At 37.5% G+C, this 14,780-nt stretch overlaps 1 protein-coding gene across 1 annotated transcript in view; it reads right to left on the bottom strand.

Annotated features, from left to right (window-relative positions):
- The window catches only part of CDK19 (cyclin dependent kinase 19), a 122,777-nt gene that overhangs the window by 20,433 nt on the left and 87,564 nt on the right, over window positions 1-14,780 (bottom strand). The gene's annotated exons all lie outside the window — the stretch shown is intronic.

Raw genomic sequence — 14,780 nt, 5'->3', positions numbered from 1 at the left:
TCAGATTACATGCATGCATTCTAGTTACTGCTCATTACCATCCATCCTAGTGTTCTGTATGACCCAAATATGGATTTACTATGCATCTTAAAATGAAAGTGTGAATTTGCCAGTGAGAAGAAGCTTTTTTTTGTCAAAAAACCAAACCAAAACAAACAAGCAAACAAACAAACAAAAAAAAAAAGAAAAAAAAGAAAAAAAAGGATTTGCAACACTGATAAATATGTGTCTGGGATACTGGGGGATACAACTTTGGAAAAGGTGTTGAGAACAGATTAATAATAAGCATAGTCTGCTGAATACAAGGATGACCCTAGGAAAACTTTTTTTATTTTTTATAATTTAACAGAACAAATGCAAAAAGCAATTTAATTTTAATTTATAAGTCTAAGAGATACAAAATTCTTTAAACAGAGTTTAGTTTACTGGATTTGGACTAAAGAAAACACCAAGAAAAGCCTCTTGGTTGTTGCAATTAATCTGAGACTCCAAACCCCACTTGCTGTCAATGGTGGTGTTTGACCCATGGTGCCTATGAGACACAGGGTGTCCTTAAGAAACAACTGCTCTCCTTATGTAGGAAATAAAGAAATGAGCCATCACACTCCATTTGCCAAAATTGGTCAGCTCCATTTCCATCCTGTTACAGGTGTGGAGCTTGAGGTGTCCCAATATATAACCCTTTCTTGCAAGCTCCCTTACAGGAAAATCTGATAACATTTCATTTAGGCTTTACAGTTTTGACAGGGTATAACTTGCTCTGTGCATTACATCACATTCTCAAGGTTTTATCTTCCTTTGATTTCCCTATTAGCCTTATCTGCATGAAAACAAGAGCTTTAGCTGTTGAGATTTTATCTACTTAGGCAACTAATGCAGCATATTAATCACAATTGCTGCCTGGGTAGTAGGCATAAATTATCTACTCCAGAATGGAAATTACTTATTAATTGAAGAATGAAATCTTCATTTAACAGTATCTCTTCACTCATTTTCATATGATAGCAGATCCTTTTGGAGATGGCTTATCTAGAGGCCAAAAGAATTGCAGCTCTCTTAGTTTTCATGGCTTTCTACAGTGCTCACTGTCCATCACATTGTGAGGGAGAGGCTGGGCCACTGCTCACTATGACATTATTAACTGCTCTATCCAGACTGACCTTTTCCTTTTAATGAAAAAAAAGGTAAAATCTAGTAATCTAGTATTCTCCCTGACAGCAAAACTGAACTGGGAAATCTCCCTGATGTGACACAGCAAACTTCAAAACTGTTTTTCCTTCATCACCTGCAGTGTGTGAGAGAAGAGCCACTATAGAGTGTACAGAGAGTGCATTTTAAACCCTCTGAGAATTCAGAAAGACAAACATTGTACCAAATGATTGTTACATCTGTATAAACACTGGAAACTCCCAAGATGGTGTTATAGATTTCTGTGGGATGGCATTATTCGGCAAGTCAAACATGAGACTACTTTAACTTTGATCAATTGTTATATTCTCTAGCAGTTCATATGCTGGGGTTCAACCCTTTATGTTTCCTGCCAGATATTCTTAATCTCTGAAGAGCTAATATAAAGTAACCCAAAAGACTTGGTACAGAAAACCTGAAGCTTTAATTTATGTAAGAAAACATTAAATATATGAAAAAGGTCTTGCAGCCATGTAGCTCAAGCAGGTCAGGGTCCTCTCTTCATGAACTTTTATGTAACCTGGTCTGGAACACATCCTTGGCATATATTGATACCATTCATAGTTAATGATTTTCTGCCAAGATTAGCCAGTCCTTTTGTTTGTTTCTTCTGAAAAACGTTCATAACTTGTAATAATAATGTACCATATGTAGCACTTTTTCTAACAGGAATGCTTCATTAATTCTGCTAAGTTTAAACACTTCACAGATACAAGCAATCTTAACAGGTATTTGTCTCCTACACTGCTCACAGTAGTCAACCAAATACAAATTTTAGGTCTAACTATGGGAAAAAAGTCCTTGTTTAGGTCTTTTAATCATTTAAGGTTTTCCATTTATGACCCTTAAAAATTAATGATTATTAGATCTATTTCAAATATATTCCAAGTAACATCTACTACTCCTCAGTAGTGGGCACTGACAGAGCAAACCTTAAAACACACAAGTAATATTTTTCAAGTACAGTGTCTTATTTATTCTAATGCACATCATCTGCCTCTAGCACTAAAGTGAAAATTTCCTTATAAAGAAAACTTTTTTTTAAAAACCAAGCACCAAAATAAGTGGCAAAAAATTATCCAGCAATTAATTCTCTCCTCTCCCCTCTACTAATGATCAAGACAGTGAGTGGCCTCACTGCTCCTGAGGCAAAGCTGAAACTACTGAAGGTATCCATTTGTTATGTCCCAAACCCATTGAAAACTGGGACACAAAAGTCCTACAGAGTTGACTGGCTACTAAATGTTTTCCCATCTTGGGAAATGGAAAATGTTTTCCCATCCTGATGTCTTAGGGGGTTGTTAATAAGTTTACCAGAGTAACACAAGCATTCCTGTAAAGATGGTTCTGTTTCCTACAGTCTCTTCCACTGTCGTTAGGCTTCAGGACTGATCCATGGTAGCAGGTTTTTACTGTCTCTTGGGCTGTGCTGTTTTGCTGATGGTCTCCTCCACCCCCAGGACTTACAAAGTCCTCACTTTCTTCAGGTTTACACGGGATCCCAGTGCAAGCCAATTTTGCTCCCTGGCTCTGGAAAGAGGGGTAGGAGTGACTCTTAACCACACAACTTCCTCAGGTTCCATTCAAACCTGTTCTCCACTGAAATATCCTTCCACTATGACAATACTTCTAAAGTACTATATAATTTTATGAAAAGAAATAAATCCCAGCCTTTTATAGATGGACACTTGTGATTGGTAAACAGACTTCCTATATAAATGCCTGTGTGCCTAGATTATAAAAATATTTGTATGGCTGTCTATGTCCCACTTTTAAATCTGGGACTCTGATAGCTTTATAGGTCAGCTGAGAAAATCCTGCATGTCCTGCTCTACTTTAGCACTGTAGCCAAGAAGCAAGAACAAAGGGATGCTGTTTCAATGATAGGGCTGATTAAGCAGACAAATGCTCATGTATTCTTTAATTTCTATGGAACAATAATCTCATTTCTGTATTTGTTCCAGTATCTTGGAAACATTCTTTAAGAATAGGATGACCACTTAAGACAATAAGACAATTTATTAAGCAATAGCCTTGACTCATAAAAGGAAACATCTTTTCCCATGCATATCAAGCAAAACTTCAGTGAACATAGGACAGAATCCAAGACTAAATACATCATAGTTCTTAACTATATTCAAGAAAAGAAATAAATAAATGGTCTCAGTCTCATAGAATTCTTTAATAAAATTCTCTTTAAAAAAAGCAAGTAAAGACTTGGAAAACATCTATTTAGGTGAAATCAATCTGAGGAATTCATCATTAGTGAGGTTTAGCGTAATAGCATCAGTACTCAACCAAAGTGCTTTTTTCCTGTTGTTGTTTTGTACATTTGAACACAAAGTCTACACCCTTGGACACATGTGAATGCTGGTAAAGGCAGTGAAGAACAGAAGGACAGACAGCAGAATACAGCTTCCCTGCACCTGCCAAGGGCTAATGCAACAATGAGGCTACCCAAGAGCTAGTTAGCAAGACCTTAGCCCAAACAGGGCTTTTTGGGACATCTGTAAGAGCTACAGCATTTATTTAAGATCCTCTAAAACTTTCCAGCCAAAGCAAGGACATCAAACACACCAAAGGACTGGAAACCTAAAATGGGGGTGTACAGGCAAACGTATCTAAGTTTTTCAAATAGCCATCAGTTGGTCTAATGAAAAGATAAAACTCCTAATTAAAAAAAAATTCTATCTCATGCTGAGCACAACAGCACATTCTAGACTTACCTGGAATCTTTATACACAAGAGTCTAGGAGCACAGAGATAGTACAGAAAAATAGTTTATCAATTTTTATGCTGGTTTTAGTATTAGAAATTAGATTTAAGGAAATAATACACCCTTAATCAGGGATTTCTTTGGTCTGGTAAGGTGTACAGAACATGCCTGTTACATATGTTCTGTTAGCATACATATACACAAGGGAAAGACCTTCCCATTCATACATTAAGGTCCCAATTTGGATGTGCTTCATTTAAACTTTATTCAGCGAAACAGAAGGTTGAGGAAGTGATTACTAGCCTTTTAAATTTGACACCTTCTATGAAGAACTGAAAATGGGGTCAAACATTTTCATGTTACAGGCTTTTCAAGGGGAAGCAAAAAATGGTGTCAGTGGGTTAAGGGTCAGAAATTTGCTTTCACTCAATGATGTCAGGAAATGTTGACCAATTTTCAACAAACAGCATCTAACAGACCCTGACTGAAGAATAACTTACACTGTAAAGCCACAAAGATGACTGTGCTGCAGACAGAAGAAACACCTCCCACTAATCTGAGGATGTTCACAAACAGCCAACCATGTATCTAAGAACAATGTTTTATTTCAAAAGTGCATCATCTGTGCCATGATGTAATGTCAAGATAATTTAAAACTTTTTACTGCAAAACCATACTAACTTGAATTAATAATGAAATGCACCATCCTTACTTTTCTTTTTACCTCTATGCCTCCATCCTAGCATTTTAAACTAAGCTGCCTTCTTCTCACGTTTGCACTAACAATTTAATTAATTTCAATTAACAAAACTCTAAAAATTTTAAAGCATCTTGACTGAAATTCTGAGTTCACTTAAATCAATTGTTATTTTCTGCAGTGCATCAATGGGCCAGGCTTTCAACATTCTCTCTTGACAAAAGTATTCAAGGTTATCAAAATACTTTATTTTCCCATTTAAATTTCTACTCCTCAGTATATCATTAAATGAAGATCCTGAATTATATTATTTCAGCCTTCTGCTATGCATTAGATACATTATCTAGCTTGCAACATTACACTAAAATTACTGTGCTAAGCTTGACAACACAGGTACAATAGATTTAATACAGGGAGTGGCAACAAATCCAGAGGTCCTAAGTAGTCCTTTCACACAGCAAAATATTATTTCAAACAGCAAAATCCTGTAAAAGAACTTAATCCCTAGTTTACAGAACTTCACGTCCAATAATTTGGAAATTCCAGGTTTATGGTTCTATATGAAACCTTGTATTTAAAATGTGTAGATTCCTGAAGACAGGAATCATCAAGGCTGAAATCTTACCAACAACTGTAACTCCAGAGCCTAAGAATTTGACTTTTGCCAGCATCAGTACCTTGAGAAAAATCCCAATATTATATTGCTTTTGCAAGGATTTTCAGTGACTGTCTTCTCAAAGACTCCTCTCTCCCCCAACCCCTGAATCCTCTACACTACATTGTCATCAGCAATTCTTTAATTCCTCACTCGTGTCTCCAAGACTACTGCTGCATGATGAGCTCCCACATTAGCTAGCAGCAGAGCAGCTAACTTCCTCAGGAGCACAGAGTGATGGCTGCATGAACGCAGAACAGAATGACAGTTCCATCTTCTTTCTCCTCTCAGTTCCTCCAGAACCTGGGGTCGCTCCAGCTTCAGGTGGTGTCATTTCAGGGCAAGAATTGGGTCAGTGGGACAAGCCCTTAGTACTGGCACGGAAAGGGTGTTACAGTCTTGCTTTTTCCCCTAATCCTAAATCTTTAGATGGAGATGGCAGAGGACATTATGACAACTCCAGCACCTCCAAGATTTAGTAAAGAACACACTGCTACTCTTGTTTCAGTAACAGCCATGCTTATACCTCTGAGGGTCCAAGAGATACCCTGGCAAGCTGTCAAGCTCTTTGTGGAAACAAGGGAAAAAGAAAAAGGCCTTTCAGTGACAACTCTTCAAAAGCCTGAGGAAGGCAATGGGTGACAAAAGGCAGCTTTGTAGCTTCAGGTCTACTTCCCGCTACCAAGTATCAAACTGCAGCAAGTAAAGGAAGTATGAAAACTTACTGCAAAGGTCATGAATCTCTCTTATACTGCAAAGTATTAGGCAGGTTTAATACAGAAATTGTTACTATTTCCTCCTATAGTGATGACAGAATAAAGAATAGGCAAGATTAGCCACTGTTAGGTAAAAAAGTATTTGCAAAACTTTTCAGGAAATATGCACAGCTCTGCATTTCATAAAATCATGTGAAAAAATTACTGACAATAGCAAATACAAAAGTAGTACATATGCTTTGCAAGGGAAATACACTTTTTTCTAATTAAATGCAAAATGTTTTTAATAAACCAGCTTTTTCATAGACTGGAACTCTTGGCAGGTTAACTCCACACTAACTAAAGAGGAACAGCGACTTTGTATGCTCTCACTTGGCTTGTGTCTTTAACTACTTCAACTTTTTAATAGATCCAATGTGTCAGCACCTTCAGAGCTAACATAAGGTGAGCAAAACCCGTGCTGTCTGGTAGATGGAGTTATAACAAGGAACATCTCTGAAGAATACTTTCTTGGACTGCTTCAATTCACAAGCCATGACAGTCTTTTCTAGAAGCTATCAAAGCTTTCGATGCCTACTTTATTTCAGTCAACAAAGAGGAATGCACAGGAAGAAACCTTGCTTCCCAGACCACTGGAGAAGCTTCTCTGTCCTTCCAAACAGAATGTTTTACTTCACAATATCTTAACATGTCTGTTACTAAGGTTTTCAGCCTTACAACTATTTCTAGTAAGGCACTGACAATTACTGTAATTACAAGCAACTCCATTGGATAATACATGAAATAAACTGGTGTGAAGAGTTATTCTGCTGTCAATCACAGTTATTGACAAGAAGTCAACTTGTGAAGCAATCACACCTGTCCTGAAAACGAGTCATTCTACTCAATCAGTGCTGTAATGTTGAAAGTTTCAGTTGATATTGCTGAAGTAATTATGCTTGATGATCAAACTGAAGGATCAGCTAAAACTCCTCTGCACCAGAAGTATGCATCTTGTTAGGATAGGAGGTACTTGGTTTTCAGCCAAAATCAACTTTTAGGAGCCAGCTCTTCAGATTTGGTAGCAAAAAGTGCACATTAAAAGCTACTCATTATTGCACAGTGTAGTGAGGGTAACATGTTTATGGAACCAACTTTCATGAGAAAAACTGTCTTACTTCCCTAAGTAATCTTTCTTTAAAAAAAAAGCTAATTTTTTTTTTAACTGAGTTAATGGCATATGTTGCTCAGGAAGATTAGAGAATCAACATGCAGCTGGCAAAGCTCATCTGTCTGGTAAAGGGCAAAGTCAGTGAGATCCTAGGAAGAAAAAGCTTGCCCATGTGAGTCCCCATGGTTATTAATAGTCTGGAAGAACACAAAGTTGATACTTGGAGGAAAAAACAGTTAGAAGGAAAAAAGACATGGAACTAAAACTATGACCAGTATGGAGGATTTTTGGCCCACAAATCATTGATGACTCTTGATGTACATGGGACTAAGTGTAGACAGATTTTTAAAGGCACCTCTTGCTCAAAAGTGGGGTTTTAACTCAAAGCTATAGAGGACTAAAGCTATTGCTAAAGCTACTAACTAAAGCTACTGTTATAGAGGATATTCTGCCTTCTGAGAATTTTTATATTATTTTTCCTGCTCTAAAAAAAGCCATATACAAATTGTCACAAAAGTCACAGTAATAATCATGCAGCAGCAGATCTGTGAAAATACTAAACAAAATGGCAAAACCATCCAGTATGTCCCTTCATAAGTGTTGCAAGGGGAGAGAGTAATGAGAATAGAAAAAGTAGTGGTGACCACATGTGGAAGTTTACAGGTTAATTTACCTAGCAATCCAAATCAGGACAATTAGCAGGTTGTAGTTGTGTTGAAGATTTAGTGGTTTTGTTTTCCTTTCCTTTCCTTTTTGTTTTTAATGTCCAGAACGTGTAAATTTCTTAAGTTAATTGCAGATGCTAGGTGACATTCCAGGTTCTCAGACAAATAATCCATTCATTGAGTCAACAAAAACAATTTACAGCATACTTGTACTGGAGTTCCCTATTATCCTTACTTTATCTTCAGGACAATACAACACCATTAAGTAGTGTCCTCATTTTATAGATAATGAAACAACACTAGGGATGGAATGAATTAAATGTGGCCAACTACAAACAACCCTTGGGACTGAATCAGTATTTAAAGCCAAGTCTTTTGAGACCCAGCTTACTGTCCTAAGAAATGAAACTTAGTCTGGCCCATATTACAGTACGTCCATTGGTTTTACACCAGCAGAGACAGGTCAGAGCCACAGCACCATTCTCATTCTTTTGACTGTTAAACTACTACACACCTCTCAGACTCTTCAGAGTTGACAGTGACCACCAGCTAATTTCCAAACTTAACACATTTGAGAAGTAAGATTAATAGAGGAGTTAGAAGAAGGAAGGAACTAGAGCCCAAAACAGTTAATGTGTTAAACAGTTAATGTGTGCAACAGTCCAGCAGACGATATTCATTCATCCCAAGCTTCCCAAAATACTAATATAGCTTTAAAATGTTCTAATTTGGTGATCTAATAATCCTTTATATAACTTTACATTTCTTAGATTATTGTAGTAGAAAATGCTTTCTATTTTTTAATAAAGAAGAAGCTTGTATAGTGTTTTAGGCATATTTTGTTTTTTTTGGAGAGCAAGGAGAAAAAATAGCAGGAAATCATCCAGTACCCATAATAACTAGATAAGAGAGCAACAATTAATCCTTGATAATATTTTGCCTCCCAGAAAAAGCATAAGAACAACCTTGATAATCAAAATTAAGAAAGTTTATCACATGCCAAAACAAGTTTACCACAAAATATCATCTGAATCCAATTACCCCTCATGTTGTATAACATTTCCCAGGATATGAACAAGGCTTCCTTCTTGGTGCAGCCTGAGATTTTCTTTTCAGCATGTATAAATGAATATTTTCTAAATCTCTCTAATTTACTTTACTTTTCTAGTTTTTCCACAACCCCTTCCTCAAAACACAAGCTCTCACAAACAAGAATGTGGATTCCTATGGAGCAATCAAATGCTGATTGACTATGGATTTGTTCTTCTTAATTATTTCTCAGGGATGCTTAAAAGCAGTCCCCTGCTCCTATGGCTCCACAGATGACAGGTGGGGGGAACTTTCCCTTTCCTTTTTTCTGAAGAGTTTTCAGTCTTCTGGCTGATCCCACCTGTAATTTCTGGTTTACCAGATTTTCCAGATAGGTCTTATTTTTTTTTCCCTTCCAACCCTCCCAGAACATGAGACCAAAAGAGCTTCAGGCATCAGTCCAAGATTTCCAGAGGCCCCACAGGCTGGCCAGCATGCCAACAATCTGTGCATGCACAGTAGGGACATCTGATGCACTCAGAATGTGTGGGACTCACTGCATAGGCAATATGGAACACATATGCACATATTTCCATCCTAAATCCTACATAATACACCCCAGATATTTCCCTCTCTTTTATTCCTGCATGAGGTCAAGTGGTATTGTTGAAACTGATGGATCCCAGCATACATTATAAATTCATTCCTTCTGATACACCAAATATTTTCCTGTGACATTTGCTTCCAAAGGCATTTTGGTATCTGCTTATGCCTTTCACACATTTCCAGCTTCCATAACTGCATGGTACTCTGGAAATAGAATGAGGTGACAGTGCATTACCCAGGCTTTGAATTACAGTTTCTCTACATGTAAATCTCATTTGGGCTGGTAAACGCAGTTACCACAGGGCCATTACTGACATTTCTGATGACCTATAATTTAGACAAGGGCAAAAAGGTACTTAAGAAATGGGGATTTCTCAGGTTTCCAGATTTATTTTTTTCACTATAAACAAGCCCGTCCTTTTTTTTTTTGTTCAAGACAGTGTTTCAGCCTTGCTTAATGGGTGGCTGAATGATCACTTTAAAGAATTCTTTTGTCAACAAAATCCAAACCATCTAAAATACTATAAGTCATCTGATGACATTTATCAAACATGCTATTGCTTTAATTAAGGCAAGTGGTAAAGAGAGCTAAGATAACAGGCTTGTTTGATAGCACTGATAACTATACAAGCTGCAGCTTGATAAAAACAAGTCATAATTATGTTATTACCTTGATATGCTACAAGATGCCCCAGAATGAATCATATTGGAGACTGCCACATGTTTTCCTAAAAACGTATGATGAAAGAGTTCTTACTATTTGCCTTACCTACTAAAACATTCTTTTCTAATCTGATGTTCCCAGAGTGAAAAAATCCACTCTGATTAATGTCTCCTTTCAAGCTCAAAGTCAGCTTAACTTTTCCTTCATTTTACCACAGTCATTTCCTTTAGTTTCCTTAAAATTAAACTGCAGAAGTCTTTGCCCATACATGAAAGGAGCACTGCACCTTGCCACTTACTTCAATCTTGTTTTTAAAGTATTTTGAGTATTTTTAACTATTTTCTGTTGTGCTGGACTTTCTAGTTGTTCAGTAATTTTACTAAAGTTTCCATGATCGCAAGCAATTTACATTTTTGCAGCTACTTGGTTTCACCTGAAGCTTGTTCGAGTTACTTTTATTTGCAGGTTTTACATTTTTGCTAAAGTACGAAGACTTGATGAACACAGAGAAACATATTCTGGTTTTGAATTTTGATGCAGAAAATGCAGAAAACCTTCACAGGCTATAGTGAATTTAGTACAAATTCATATTGCAGTAATGGAATAAAGAATGAACTTTGGCTTCTACAACACCATTTTCCCAATTTGCATTCATCTGGTAAGTTACTTACTTGTAACTATGGTACCAGGTATTACATGTGTAATATTACTTATTTAATATTAATTTTAATAAATTTACTTTTAATATTTCAATAAATTTACTTTTTAATATTAATATTGCTTTTATTAACAAGTAGGGCTTACGTTACAAACATTCACAATTCAGGAAATGAAATATTCCTCTCCATGAAACCCTAACATGGGCTTTTTATTATCTTTTTAACATGCAGAAAGCAAAAGCTATTTCTGTTGTTCAACAACAGTATTTTCCTGATTCCTAGATCTCTTTAAAACATGATGTTATATATAGGATGAACAACTATCTGTTCTGCAAGGAAATAAATTAAAAGTAGAATATTTAATTGGTAGGAAGAGACAAACTAAATAAAGGACAAATATCACTACAAGTCACCCCTAAAATAATTAAATATGCTTATGTATGGTTTTGTGTAATATATAGCACTTTCTAAACAGATTTATTTAATTTTCCCTCTAAGTTAAAGTATTTACTTTAATTTTCCCTCAAAGTTAAACCCATGCAATGTAACTAAGATCAGGTCCAGAAATCAAAGACAAAAATCCTGAACAAGTCAAAAGTCAAATTCCAATTTCAGTCTTTGATCTTGCATGAGAATTATTCACATGCAAACAAGCACACCTAAAGACTTTATTACAAGAATAAAATCAAACTGGACACTATAGTAGACAGTGTCCAGGATATTTTGAATACCCTGCTAATAATTAAATATATGTGAAACCAAAATAAGGAAGAGAGTATTACATGTAGAATACAAAAAATACATTTAAAATAAAGTAAAATCAAGACAAAGTCAGTAAACACCTAAGCAAACATCTGAATCACTCTTGGACAATCTTGCAGAAGAGAACTGATGACAATGATTTCCTAGTAAATTCAAACAAAAATATTTCTCACTATGACAAAACTGAAAGAGAAAATTCTGCTTTCAGCCTTATCTTATTTGTATTTACTAATCAATAAAAGTTATGTATTAGACACGGGAGAATAGCTATGGAAAACAAGTAGCTATACTAAATAATCTTTTTTTCCCATAATTTGCTATATCTAATCATCTTTCTTCTAAATTGTCGTTTCCAACTCCAGAGCAATTAAATCTTACTTAATTTCTGAGTTATTACTAAAAGCAACACATTAGACTTCCTGAGAATTGCATAATATTAAGAGATATAAAAATTGTATTTCTTGCACAGAGATTTAAGAGAAAGTTTTAAGAGTCGCATCTTTTGCCAAAAACATTAGCATTTGAATTAAACTCTCACTAGCATGCTTAGCTCATGAAAATGGCCTTTTTTTAAGTACACACAGTGCTGGAAGCAAAACACAGGTCTGGACTCAATGAACTGCATGAACATCATCACTACTGTCATTTTCTTACTCACTTCTTTGCCTTAAAGCTGCACATAGATCAGCTCCATGTACCTTTTTGCTTTTCTCTTCTCTTCAATCACACACTCCTCTAATCCTTCAGTCAGCCTACAAATCTCAACTTGCAGCTCTCCTTGTTTTCATTTCCTTATTTTTTATTTTGCTGCCCAAACAGTTTTGAGTCCCCTCAGCACTCACGCTGCATGCCAGGTACTATGTAACCATTCCCACCCCTCCTGGGTGACTCACTGGTGTGATACAAGAAATAAAAGCCTCAGAAATAATAAACTACTAGCAAAACCAGATCTCTCCAAAGTACCATCATCCCCTGAAGTTTCGTAGGAACTTCTTGCCTGTGTTTTAGTATAGACTAGAGATCCCTCAGGGCAAGAACCAAATTATTTATGACATAATTAAACAAACAACAGCATTATACTAATTCACCCTTCAAAGAGATACCCTGAGATAGTGCTACATATCACTCACCCAAATCTCCAAACAATATGCCATCTATCAAAGGCAGGTAGCTGTCAGCAGAAGGTAACTTCCCTGTACCACACACACAGGTCACTCAGTAATCTGGTCCATTCATATCAGTGTTTTCCACTATGAACATAGGGCAATTTAGGCACCTAATTTGCAGGTGTTGGAGGCAATCCTCTTGGTATTTTCTTTAAAACACTCCAGCAAACACAGACTTAGTAGTTAGCAGCCCAGTCTGCATAGTGGGAGATGCAAAGCAGGCATGCATCTGCAGAGTCTGCTCCTGTCACCATGGGACTGTGCTGTCTCAGGGTCTCTCGCTGGTCACAGTGACCCCGAGAAATGTTAGAAAGTCTCTTTTCCCAGCCCGGCGCTTGAAGAAGGAATCAGAGCTCTTCAGTTCTCAGTCTCAAGGTTGTTTATTGTCCCTTATCTATAAAATATTTTCTCCTGTCCAGCTGAGGTCCGCTCATCAAGACAGTCCAGGCATTCTGCCTGCCCCTGGGGTGGTGTTATGTCTTTACACTAAAAACTAGCTATACAATGTTTACAGTTACTTTCCAATACCTATCACCTATATTAGCGAGCTTCTACTCTAAACCAATCCAGAAGTGCCAACATTACAGCAGAAGATGGAGGCCAAGAAGAAGAAGGAGAAAGGCTGGACATGCCCAGGTCCCTCCATCTTGCCCCCCTGAATCCCCATTCTAAAAATCCCAAAATCTACTTTTTCACCCCATGATAAATTCAGTATTATTCTACTTAACTGTTGTGGCCTGCAGATCTTCATCCAAGCTTGGTAGCTTGCTCCATGGGTCATAATCAAAACCACAGTCATTTTGGGCTCTGTGCCAGGGTCTCTGAGCCCCCTGGCAGGGGTCTTGACTGCTCAGGACAGCCAGAGGGATGTCCTGGGTTCCGACATTGTGCCAGAGGCATGCAGGAAACAGGGGCATTACAAGGCTCCATCCCCAGCTCCCACTGGAGCAGATGCCCTTGGATTCCTCTGTCTCAGGTGAGGTAGAGCTCCAGAGGGAGTGTGCTGCCATGCAGGAGTCAGTCTGCAAGGTGACACTGGCCTCACACTGGGAGAGACACTCGGGTTGGGGCACTGAGACACCAGCAAAAGGAGCTGGGGGAGGAGGTAAACAGACCATGGGGCATCATGGAGAACAAACAGTACATAAACAGGGTCACTTCAAGGATGCTGAAAAGATTTCTGGTGGACTTGGGGGTAAATGTATGTTTCATCCCTCAGATCTGCTGCTGAGGAAGAAGAAGAACCTGGTTGGGGATATGATAATCAATGGCAGCCTTGGCTGTAAAAACCATGAAACAGTGGAGTAACAAAGGCAAGAAGCAGAGGTACCCAGCATGGTTAGAAGCTGGAGAACCTGCTCCAGGAGAGGGTAATGAGGGACATGGGCTTGTTCAGACTGAAGAGGAATCTAAGAGCAGCCCCACCAGAACCTACACAGAGATGACCATGATGATGGAGCTAGGCTCTGACAATGGCATACAACAGGAGAGTGAGAGATTATTGGCATAAACCAAAACAAAAAGTTGTAACTAAGTATAAAAAAAATTTCTTTGCTATGAGGATGATTTTGCAGTGGAACAGGTTAACCAGAGAGGGTGTGAAATCTTTGTTCTTAGAGGTTTTCAAGATGTAGCTGGACAAACCCGTCAACAGACCAGGCAGAATTCATAGGGCACTGTTTTGAACAGGAGAATGAACAAGAATCCTCCCAGGGTCCCTTCTGACCCTGACTGAATCTGTCTGCAGTTATTACTTTTCTTTGGACCAGGTTTTTTGTTTTGAAATGGATCCAATTTTCCTCACTTCTGATACTTCAGCTTTTGCTGCAGAGTTCTCCTAGAGTACACAAATAAATTCCTGCACAGGAGAATTCCAAATGGAAATGGAAAGCAATAAAGAAATGGGAAGTGCAAGTCTACATCAAAAAGTCAGATGTCAGTTCATTCATTCTCCAAACCTTTTGCTGTATATGGTAGCTGAATAAACAGGAGTTATTTTTAAAAAAACAGATCGTGAGCCTTAAAAGTGCTGGTCCACCCAAGAGAACGCTCAAACTGAGATGCCAGTACAACATAGTATTTTGTAACTCTCTGAACAAAGGCCCAC

This window comes from Molothrus ater, chromosome 3 (genome assembly GCF_012460135.2).
Source record: "Molothrus ater isolate BHLD 08-10-18 breed brown headed cowbird chromosome 3, BPBGC_Mater_1.1, whole genome shotgun sequence".
NCBI classification, from domain to species: Eukaryota; Metazoa; Chordata; class Aves; order Passeriformes; family Icteridae; genus Molothrus; species Molothrus ater.
The sequence above is the reverse complement of the archived record's forward strand: the minus strand, read 5'-3'. Positions and strand labels throughout refer to the sequence as shown.